Raw genomic sequence first — 11,570 nt, 5'->3', positions numbered from 1 at the left:
CTGTGAATCTGTTCCTTACACACACTGGACTCATTCCCACCTCTGTGCATGCTGTTCAACCCACTTGGAACACCCTTCCGTCGCCCATCGGCACCCATTTACCTAAATTTTATTCATTCTTCAAGACTCATTAAATCCCATCTGCTTCATGAAGATTTTTCCATCTATGAGTTTACTCCCTCCCCTGGTCTCCTGTATCTACAATCTGTCCCAGAATGTAATGTGCATACAGACCATGCCTTGTGTTTTTTTCTCCGTTTCCCTTCTGGGCTCCCACAATGCTGTCCATAATAAGCTTCCAGAAATGTTTGTTGATTGACACTTCGAGGAGATGAGCTGAAACTCATTCTCCTTTCTGCAGCAGGGCACAGGTCTGAGGAAGTTATAGTGTGTGTCTCACATGTAAGATCATCCCAGTGGATTTCTGGTTCTGGACCCTTACTAATGAGTCATCTTAAGAACAAAAGACTCATCCCCCCGCCCCACACCTCCTTTATTCACTCCACGATTATTTTTGTATAGACCAAGTGAAGATAAAATGGCTACAACATGGGAAGGGCAGGCCCCAGGCAGGGAGAAGGTCACACAGGCATGCAAGGTCCCGCCTCCCGTGCTTCCTCGTGGTGGGGAGTGTGTAAGTGTTTCTCAGGATCAGACTTTTCAGAACTCAGTATTCAGCTCCCTCAGAGACCCCCTAAACACATAGCATGATTACGAAGAGGCTGAATTGACTACCAGGAGGACACAGGACAGGGAGTAACCAACGCTGTTCTTGAGGTGGGTGATGGTGAGCTGGTCATGCACATTTTCACGGGGCAGGAGACCTTTGAATTGGCCCTCAGTTTCTGGCCAGAGTCATGGTCCTTTATCCTGGCCCCAGCAGGGAAGGGCCCCGAGAAGTCCCACAGAGAGATGCCCTGATTCCAGTGTCCTAGATAGGACAGGCTGTCACAGTCCTGGCAGCCCAGGGTGAAGTAGTGGAGTGTTCTGGTGATTCTTCCATCCCATTTCCCAGACACACAGAGCTGCCTGGAGAAGAGTCTCCTTACTGATGGGCAGTTGGGAACCCAGGGGCAAGGATGGCCAAACAACTTTCCAAGGCTGGCTGGCGGTGACACAGGTGAGCCTGACAATACTGTCTGATGAAGGAAAAGGGAAATCTGCTCTGAAGATTGAATCCAAACTGCAAGTGGTAGGGACAGAAGGCTCAATCCCAGGGCGCCTGCTGTCAGGGATGTCTGTCAGAGCGAAGATCCAAGAAAGCACCCCTCTCTGGGGTCATCCACTCGCTGCACATCAAGCCCCCTAGTTGGGACGCCTGGTGGGGAGTGGCAGCAGGAGCGCGATAAGCACTGTGCCTTGGCATTAGTTAAAAAACAAACAAAGCAAACTAGAATGTGGCTCTCCCTTTGGATGCTTGCTACTTCTGGTGATTTCTAATGCCACCTTCAGGATTTGCTGAGAACCTGTTGGGTGCCAGCTTTATTTGGGGCGCCTGAGTGGCTCAGCCAGATCAAGAGCTGACTTTTGATTTCAGCTCACGGTTCATGAGTTCAAGCCCTGCTTTGGTTTTTGTGCAATGATTGTGGAGCCTGCTTGGGATTCTCTCTCTCCTTCTCTCTCTGCCTCTCCCCTGCTCTCTCTCTCTCTCTCTCAAGTAAATAAATAAATAAACTAATAAAAAATTTTAAGACGATTTATTTAACATGAAATAATCTGGGGGAAAACCAAAGGAGGGGTGATTTGCCGTGCGGTCACAGTCTGCCATCAGTGTTGGGACATTGTTTCATGAGAAGTGCGAGAAGATCAAGGCTCGGAGCCCTGAGCTGTGGAGTGCCATTGGTGTGAACCGTGATCTTGAGGGAAGACTGAGAGGGAGAAGCAGGGCATGACGTGCCTGGGGAGAATCACTGCATGGCCTTTCTCTGTGATATGTTGTTCTGACCGGTGTGGAGGCCGGTTATTACTTATCCATCCATTTAGAAAGATTTACCAAACATTTGTAATGTGCAGGGCATGCGCTCGGTGTGGGACAGACAAGGTCACTGTAGTCTCTGTGCTCTGGGGGCTCATAACCCAGTCCTAACAATTGACCAGCATGGATCTCACTGGGTGCAAGAGAAGGACCAGAAGAATGAGTCTAATAATCTCGTCATTCATTAACCTCTATCTATTAATTTCTAAATGCCAGGAGCTGCACTAACTTCTGCTTCAGGAGCTCAGCACTTCGTGGAGGTGACATGGCAAAGAAAAGGCGCACTGGGTGTGGGGAGCCCAGAGCAGCCAAGTCGGGTGTTAGGGTCATGGGGGTGGGGAGAGGGTCGTGGGAGTTCCCCAAGGAAGGAGACATTTGGATTGGGGCCTGAGAGAGGATTGTGAGGAAAAGAAGAGGAAGAGACTGGCAGCCAGAGGGAGGGTGACCTAGGCAGGGCACCTGTGTGGACAAAAGCACTGGAGAAGAGATGAAGTGGGCACGTTGGATAGCCAGAGTGGGTGCGGGCAGGTGGACAGATAGAGGCCAGCCATGTGCGTGTGTGTGTGTGTGTGTGTATGTGTGAGACCAGCCATGTGTGTGTATGAGGCCAGCCATGTGTGTGTAAGGCCAGCTGTGTGTGTGTGTGTGTGTGTGTGTGTGTGTGGCCAGCTGAGTGTGTGTGTATGAGGCCTGCTGTATGTGTATGTGTGTGAAGCCAACCGTGTGTGTGTGTGTTTGTGTGTGTGTGTGTGTGTGTGTGTGTGTGTGCACATGCTTGGGCTCTGTCTGAAAATGTTGAATTTGTACATTGCTGAGATGAAATCTCAGAAGATTCTGAATTCTACAGTCTGACTTTGAAGGGGAACAGTGAAAATGTGGGCATGATACACCCAGAACTGCCAAATGTACATTTGCCTTCTCACTTCAAGCTAGAGGCCCACGTGAACACTGCAAGAACAAATCCTCTATTTGTTATTGAGACAAGTCTCCACGTTTCCGGGAGAGGGGATCCTAGTAAGAATTCCGTGGGTGATACTTGAAAACATCTGCTTCACTCTTCAGTGAGTTCTGATGAGGGAAGCAGTTTGTCCGTGGGCCGGGATTTGGGCAGGAAGGCGGCGTACTGTGCTGGCCGGGTGGCCAGGCTGCTGACTCCCACCCCTGGAGGAGAAGTTTCCATGGGAGCTATCACTACTCTGGATTTCTACAAAGTAACATCTCAGGGACAATCTGTATGTTTTAACAAATTACGTTATTAGGGACAAAGCTGGAATTACTTCTAATCATTTCACAAGGGACATTTTAAAACTTGCAGATGATTTTGCTACTTTGTCAGGGTGGAACCGACCCATTTAAACTTTCCAGTCATATTAATTTTTAATTTAAGTTTAATGAAATTAATTCAAATTAAGAAGGTGACCATTATCAATTTCCTTTCCTATTAGTTCCTTAATGCTTTGGCAAATTGCATTCTAAACTTCTCTTTCAACGAGCTAGATACATATTCATGGGTTTCCTAAGAAAAGATGAATTTGATCTTGATATGCTAATCCATAGCCATGGCAGCAATCAAGGAGCAGCTAGGGAGAGAAGTGCATTCTGGTATTAATTATGAATCAGGCATTAAGAACTGGTAAATAATTAAAGCTTCATGTGTCACAACACAAGTTAAGAATCAGTGTGTATTTCCATTACCAAATGCGTTTTGGGGCTATTTCCAGCTCTATTTGGATATTGACTGAACATAAACTGAGATGCAAGTAGGTAAGTCTCATTCATAGAAAACTCATAGTACAGAATTCCGATCTTACTGAACTGTTGGCATAGGTATGCATTCAACTTCAGAAGCTGGGGCTCGGTGTTTCTAGGAGCTTTTGGGTCATCAGCCCCTTCCCCTCAAAGTTCCTTCACTCTTTGGGGGTCTGTGCAGGGGAGTCATACATCAGGCAGGAGGTTTTGCTCTCTGAGTATCCACAGATCAGCAGTATGCACAGCACCCGGGAGCTGGTGGAAAGTGCAGGCTGTCAGGCCCACCGAGGCCTACTCAATCAGATCTGCTTCTTAGCAGGATTCCCAGATGGCTCCTTTGTACAATGAAGTGCAGCGAAGGCACTTCTCAGCTGGAGGAATCTGTGATTCTTCCGTTTCCTTGGCTGCTGCTTCTACAGTGGAAAGGAGGCCAGGTTCACTTTGGCCCACTCCGTGTTCTCAATGGCCATCCTCCCCTCCTACCCATCGCATTGGGGGTTGGATACCCCTGAGGTCCACCTGCAGGACTTTAGGGTGCTAGAAGCAGTGGTCCTGGGTTTGAATCCTGGTTCTCTTCCTTGTGGGCTGTGTGATCTTAAGCAAACTCCTGACCTCTCAGAGACTCGGCTCCCGTGTGAATGGCACCGCCTGCCTCACAGGGCTGTTGTGAGGAGAGAATGAGGTCATGTCTGTGGGACAGAACGCCCGCCAGCAGCACAGCGGTCTGCAAATGGTAGTTGTGATCATGATGATGATGATGATGCAATTGAGGAAAAAGTAACTTTTAGGGAAAAGAATCGATGGCCAGGAAGGAGGTGATTAACTCAGTGGACAATGGAGGGATGTTAGAGATTCTTTAAAAATAGTTATGCGTTATGATGGTCTCTGCTTGACAGCCTAAAGGGAAGTTTAAAGGGGAGGTTTTCTTGGCATGGGTTTTGGGAGAGCAGGAACAACATTCTCAAAGAGTGAGACTTGCCCTGACAAAGAGAAGAGAAGGGAATTCTAAATTTTTAAAAAAATATTTCTTTAGTTTTGAGGGAGAGAGAGACTGAGCACGAGCAGGGGAGGGGCAGAGAGAGAGGGAGACACAGAATCCGAAGCAGACTCCAGGCTCTGAGCTGTCAGCACAGAGCTTGACATGGGGCTCAAACCCACGAACCGCAAGATCTTGACCTTAGCCGAAGCTGGATGCTTAACTGACTGAGCCACCCAGGCATGCCGTGAAGAGAAGAGAAGGTGATTTTAAAGTGAAATCCCAGTGTTCTGTCTGTTGATCTCTTCCCATCCTGACTTTCTCCGTATCAAAATGCCGCCATATCTCTACCAAGTAAATGTGTGTGAATCATGTGGACATCACCCTTTTCTCTGGACGTGAAAAATAAATACGCTTCATGACTTTTCTACAGTTGAAATGAATGAGGAAGAGAAAGCAAATGTTTGGAATTCTGAAGTCTAAACACTTATGTTTCAAAATCCCTGCTTTATAAAGGCAACTACAGTTATTGTTTTCAGAGATCCCTATTTCGTCCCCAAACAGGGAGTGCCCATAAAGGCCTTGGGCCTCTCTCGTATTTTCCACCCTATAGAATCTCCTTTCTTTAGTTGCCTTAGTCACTTATGTTGTCAAGAAGGATGAAAATGATATTTATTACAATAATAAATGTCGACCTCTTCAAAGACAGAATGAGCCATTAGTAGGATGGGGTTAAGGCGACCAGATGCCCAGGAAGGTTTTCGTTGTCCTTTCAAAATGCTGGGCAGACCGCTGGACAAGGATGTGAAGCTTTGGGCATTTGCCATCAGTGGCTACAGGTCACAAGGTCATGGGCTCTGGCCCTGCAGGAACATATGAATACTGAATACACAGGGTTCTTTCTCCCTTATTCCCTAGAAGGCGCATGTGGAATTACCCATGATGGCCCCGAATTGCCACTTTGTTCTCATGGTAATGAAAGAATGAAAAGATGGACATTAAAGAAAAAAAAAAAAAACAAACCTCTCATCTTAAACCTTTTCAATTTTTAAGCCCATAAATATAGGGGTCAGAACAAGAGGCCCTTCTTTTAAAAAATATTTTATGTCAGGTCGTGCCATATATAATACTTAGCAAGCTTATTTTCTCTCATCTGGGAGGTAAAGGATTTTTGCCATTTCCACTCACAAAGCAATTTATGGCCAAATGCTGAAATATATTACAATTAGAACCTCAACTTCCCATTTAAATTTCAGGCACTGAGTTTGATCAGGTGTTAAAAGGTTCTGAAACTTTGAACTTGGTTTCAAAATTGGTTGTTTGCAGAATCTATGAGGTTGAGGGCAGGGGAGAGGAAGAGGCCAGAGGGTGCTGCTAAGGTCTGACATCAGAAAATTTCCTTAACTAGGATGACTTTCTTTTTCCTGTCTCCCCGAGCACTGTGTACCTCACTTTATGCACGGGGTGGGTGTGACTCACACTGTATATTGTCCTCATCTGGGACCTGAGACAACACAGCAAAGTGGGTGAGAATTTGGACTCAGGAGCCAACTGCCTGGGTTTATATACCATGTCAGACACTTACTAGCTGTGGGAGCTTAGGCAAGATACTCTGTGTCTCAGTTTCCTTATCTGCAAAATGCAGATAATGGTAGTACCTACCTGTAAGGTCACAGTGAGAATTAGATAAGTTAATACATGCAATGCACTTAAATCCGTGCTTGGCATATAGGAATCGGTGTATATTTGCTTGCTGTTTTTCATCCCAGCTACCTGACCCTGAGCTCAGAGAAAGAATTCATCTTTCTGTTTCCATAGTGCCAGGTATATACACATTCATCCCACAACATTTATCACATGCCTACAATGAGTCAGGCCCTGACTGAAAGACGTGGTCACTGCCCTTCTGGAAGAAATGGTTTTTCTGGAGAGAGGAGCAAATATTGCAATACTTCTTGCTGGGTCACGTATCAGAGGGGCTTGATTCTAACCTGTGGGGAGCAGGCTGGGCTTTCTTGAAGGAAGCTGAACCTTAGCCGGATCTGTAGGATGAGCAGGAGAAGAGCAGAGAGTATTCTGGGTGAAGGGAGGCACCTGTGAGAAGGCATCCCATGAAGAACTGTTGAACAAAAAGAAATTCTGGTCAGCTTTTGAGAAGGTGAGGGGACCTCAACCTCTTCTTAAATTATCAAGGCCCTGGCACTCCTGATGGCCAGGCCTTAATTCCCTGAATAAAGATGAAGATAGAAGAGAGCATACTGGGAAGAGTCCCCTCCTGCCAGGAGGGCCTTCCAGAACTCAGGGCTCTGTGCTGAAGCCAATTTGGGCACATCTATATGTTTTATGAAGCATTCCCTGCCCCCACCCCCACCCCCATCCCTCCTGTCTTTCTCTCCCTTTCTTTCTTTTTCTTTCTTTCTTTCTTTCTTTCTTTCTTTCTTTCTTTCTTTCTTTCTTTCTTTCTCTTTCTTTCTTCTCTCTTTCCTTCTTTTCTTTCTTTCTCTTTCTTTTTCTTTCTTTTGTTTTTTCTTTCTTTCTTGCCCTTTCTTTTCCTTCCTTCCTTCCTTCCTTCCTTCCTTCCTTCCTTCCTTCCTTCCCCCCCCTCCCTCCTGCCCTCCCTCCCTTTCTTTCTGTCTTTCTTTCATTCTCTCTCTCTTCCTTTCCTCCCTCCCTTTCTTTCCTCCCTTCCTTCCTTCCCTTTCTTCCTCCCTCCATCTTTCTCTCTCTCTTTATTTTTCTCTCTTAGATTTAGATTTAATTGATGTATTATATTAGTTTCAGATGTACAACATGATTCCATATTTGTAGATATTGGGAAATGATCACCATAGTAAGTTTAGTTAACATCCATCACCACATATTGATAAAACAATTTTTTTTCAAGTGGTGAAAACTTTTAAGATCTCCTCTCTCAGCAACTTTCAAATATACAATACAGTGTTATTTATTTATTTATTTATTTATTTATTTATTTATTTATTTATCTGGCTACAGATTTATTCAACAGAAAATAGTCTCCTCCAGCTTTACTCAGGTGGCTGACCACATCCATAACCAAAATCCACCTCTAAACTGGAGTTCAGTTGTTGACCCAATCCTGGCTTCAGCTTTCTTGCTGGCATCAGGGGTCACAGTGCTTCGTCTGCAGGTGTCTCTGTCAGCTTCCCCTCTTGTGAGTTTCCCTCCAGACCATTGGGCCCTGGCCTGCTGGTCTCAGGTTTCAGGACGGCTGTGGCACAGAGAGGCAGACACAATATCAGGGGGCAGGTGGAGGCAGTCATAGAGATATTGGATACCCTGGCTGGTAAGGTACCGGTAGAAATGCCTCCAGCCAAACTGTTCCATTTTTTAAAATTTTAATTTTTAATGTTTATTTATTTTTGAGAGGGGGAGGGGCAGAGAGAGAGACACACACACAGAATCCGAAGTAGGCTCCAGGCTCAGAGCTGTCAGCACAGAACCTGACATGGGGCTCAAATCCATGAACCATGAGATCATGACCTGAACTGAAGTTGGACTCCCAACCGATTGAGCCACCCAGGAACCCCATGGTGAACTCTTCCTTTATGTAGCTTTGTGAGCTGAGAGACCGTGTGGCCTTCATGACGTGGTCTTTAGGCATGTGGATGTCCTTCTTGGCCACCATCTTTCCGTCCTTGAAAAGCAGTTCATAAATGGCAATACGATTCTTCTTGAGCATCAACATTTGGTGGCCGTTACGTCTGAAAAGCCAATACAGTGTTATTAACTGTAGTCACTGTGCTGTACCTTCCATCCACAGGACTTATATCCTTTATGGCTGTAGGTTTGTGCTCTTCAACTACCTTCTCCCCTTCACTGCTTTCTTAAACATGTATTTTAATGCCCTCTTTCTCTAAATCCTGTGACGTTTCTAGCAGCTTACTCTGATAGTAGGGTAGACATTTAGACTGCAGAGGAATGAACAATTCATTGCAAAGACACACAGGTCAAGTTTCCTGCACTGCCCTGCCCAGACCTGGCAAAACTCTGCCTTTCTTGAAGGGGATTTGTTCCCCTTAAAGGGGGATTGCTTGTGGCCACCACCCCCTCACTCCTGCAGAGCCGCACCTGTACCCTCTTTGTCTTCCTCATCATGTCTTCATAAGACAAGGCTGACTCTTGACCTGGAGGATGGTGGGGTTAAGTTAAAAAATTGATTGGCTAGTCATTTAAAAGCTACAGAGCAAGAAATAAAATGTTTCCAAATTCTTACTAGTCCCCTAACGGGGAAGTTTTGGCATCGGGCAGAGTGAGCCAGCCACCACGCTCCTCTCCCTTGAGAGGAGCAGAAGTAGCCTTTGTCAATATATAAGATAAATCCTTGATTGAGTTGGAAGCCTGGCTGCTTTTTTGTGCCCCTTGAGAGCAGGATCCCCTTGACTCTCAGTAACCTTTTCAGCATTTCACTCAACATGATCAATAGCTTTCCATTAATGCTCCTGGACCCAGAGGATGCAGAATAGATGAGAGAAGGCAGGTGGGGTGATAGATACTTCAGAATCACCCAAAGGTAAATGGTTATTTCATATATAGAATTCAGGATAGAGCTTCACTCTAAATATACACATTTCCCTAAGACAGGTGAGTGACTGCATTGCTCTCTGGAGGGGGCCGAGGTGGCCGTCAGCATTTTAAGAATTAGCCTACTTTTGCCTTCCTTTCCATGAAGAAGAAAATGTCCTTAGAACAAATGTCTCCCAAGAGAACTTTCTAGAACAACTGAACATGTGCAGTGACTTTCCAAAAAAAAGCCTACGTTTTTCTTTTTTATGGTGAGTTTATTATTCCACAAAATGTGGGAGATAGGACTGCAATAGAAAGTGATTTCTCATGAGGAGCAAGATTAGGTAACTGGGAGGTTTCACATGCCAGCCTCTCTGCCATGCCTGTTCATGTGTTTCGTGTTTGGAAAATGCCCTCAGAGGTATTTAGGAAATGTGCAGAGTAGGCATGCTCTGCATAATGGCAATGCAATAGAGCAGCTATGCCAAGAGCCTTGGGCCTGTGAAAATCCCACCAGATAAGAAAGAAATGGCACAGTGAAAAACCTGGCTCTCAGTGAAGATGGGAATGATCACATCATATTTCTCTAATGAGGGACCCACTTGGACCAGGCACCCGAGTAGATTTGAAATAGCATTTTATGGGCCCATGCTTCCTTCCTTCTAGTCCCCATTGTATCTCCCTCATATAGTCATGGTCACATTTTATTTTTCATTTACTGATATATGTACTGCACCTTATGAGTTTATAAAGACTTTCCTTTGTAATAGTCTCTTTTAAAAATAGCATTTGTTTAAAAATGATCAAAGTAATATATGGGCATGAAAAACAAAAGCCCAAAGATTGCAAAGGGGCTTATTGTGAGACTAAAAGAAGCTGTCTTACAACCATCTCTCAGCTCACCTCTCAGAAGCAACTGCTTTGAACTCTTTTAGCTGTTTCTTTGCATAGTTATTGCTATTGATTGGTTTATTAACTTTAGACATTATTCTCTTTCTAGTATAATGTACCTCTCATACTCTATTCCCTACTCCTTCCTCTATCCTTTAAATAGATTTATTTTTAGTTATAGCAGTGAAGTGATCATATCATTATGAGTATTTATTTGACTATCTTATACTTCAGATTCCAGTAGAATATAATGGCTGTATTTTCTTTCTTCAGTAGCTGTTGGTTTTTCTTCATGTTTCCAACGGGCTTTCTTTTTTTCTGTGTGTTGATTGCTCTTATATTTTTTACTATTCCAAATCTTTAAGGATTTGTCAAACCCTAACAATGCGTGAGTTACTGCCTGCAATGCTCTGCCCCAATTTCCTATGTGACTTTCCCTTTGGTGACCAATTCACAATGAAGCAGCAAGCTCTGTGAGGGGTCGCCGTATCTTTACATCCATATATTCTTCATACCTATCACATTGTCTGGGGTATACTGGGCATTCATTCAATATTTGATGAATGAATGAGTGACTATTTCCACGGAGTGTTGAACAAATGAAGTTAGGCTTTCTGTGCTTGAGTGAAATTACTTTCAGATGTTAAATGTGATAATATAATTTTTTTAATCCACCAGTTTACTTTCTCATTGTCTGTACATTTTACTCTTGAGTTCACCTTGTAAATATTCACATGTTCCCAAACGTAATCTGAATTGAAACCAGAAAGTTGGTAGTGCAAGTTTTATCAATCACATGAAAAGATTAGTTATGATTACCGAAGTCTAGATATGAAACAGCTGCCATTTATTCAACAAGTTAGTGTACTGTTAGCTCACCTGAGCAAACTACTGTTTACATATTTATTATTACTACCTCCATGTCTTCTTGGTGTGATTATTAACTATAAACCATGTGCAATTTCAGCTCTAGTGACTTTGCACTATTTGGTGCCTCTGCCTGGAATTTTTTCTGTCACTTCTCACTTCCCCTTCCCCCAACACATGTATCTAAATTTCACCTACTCTGTCTTCATAGCTCAGCACCATCCTCGCTGGCCAGGCCATTTCTTTCTGTTTGACACTTGTCATGAAGCACTTATCTCCATTGTAATTGAATTTTGAGTGATTCTTTGATTAATGGCTGTTTCCCTTACTAGACTGGAAGCATCTAAGTGTGCAACCCTGTTTTGCCTTCTGTTTCATTCCTAGCTTTCTGCATGGACCTTGGCACATAGCAGATGCTCAATTGTACTGTTAAAGCTTTCCCCCATGATTTAATTTTTTTAAGTTTGTTTATTTTGAGAGAGAGAGATTGAGGGAGAGAGAGAGAATGAACAAGGGAGGGGCAGAGAGAGGAGAGACAGAATCCCAAGCAGGCTCCATCTGTCAGTGCAGACCTGAGCCGAGATCGAG

General features: G+C 44.3%; 1 pseudogene; it reads right to left on the bottom strand.

Annotated features, from left to right (window-relative positions):
• Positions 1-7,726: 7,726 nt before the first annotated feature.
• LOC112861256 (small ribosomal subunit protein eS10-like) lies at positions 7,727-8,406 on the bottom strand (annotated as a pseudogene).
• Between the last annotated feature and the right edge of the window lie 3,164 nt (positions 8,407-11,570).

The sequence above is a fragment of the Puma concolor genome, chromosome A1 (assembly GCF_028749965.1).
Source record: "Puma concolor isolate L17-30 chromosome A1, mPumCon1.1.hap2, whole genome shotgun sequence".
Taxonomy (NCBI): domain Eukaryota; kingdom Metazoa; phylum Chordata; class Mammalia; order Carnivora; family Felidae; genus Puma; species Puma concolor.
The sequence above is the reverse complement of the archived record's forward strand: the minus strand, read 5'-3'. Positions and strand labels throughout refer to the sequence as shown.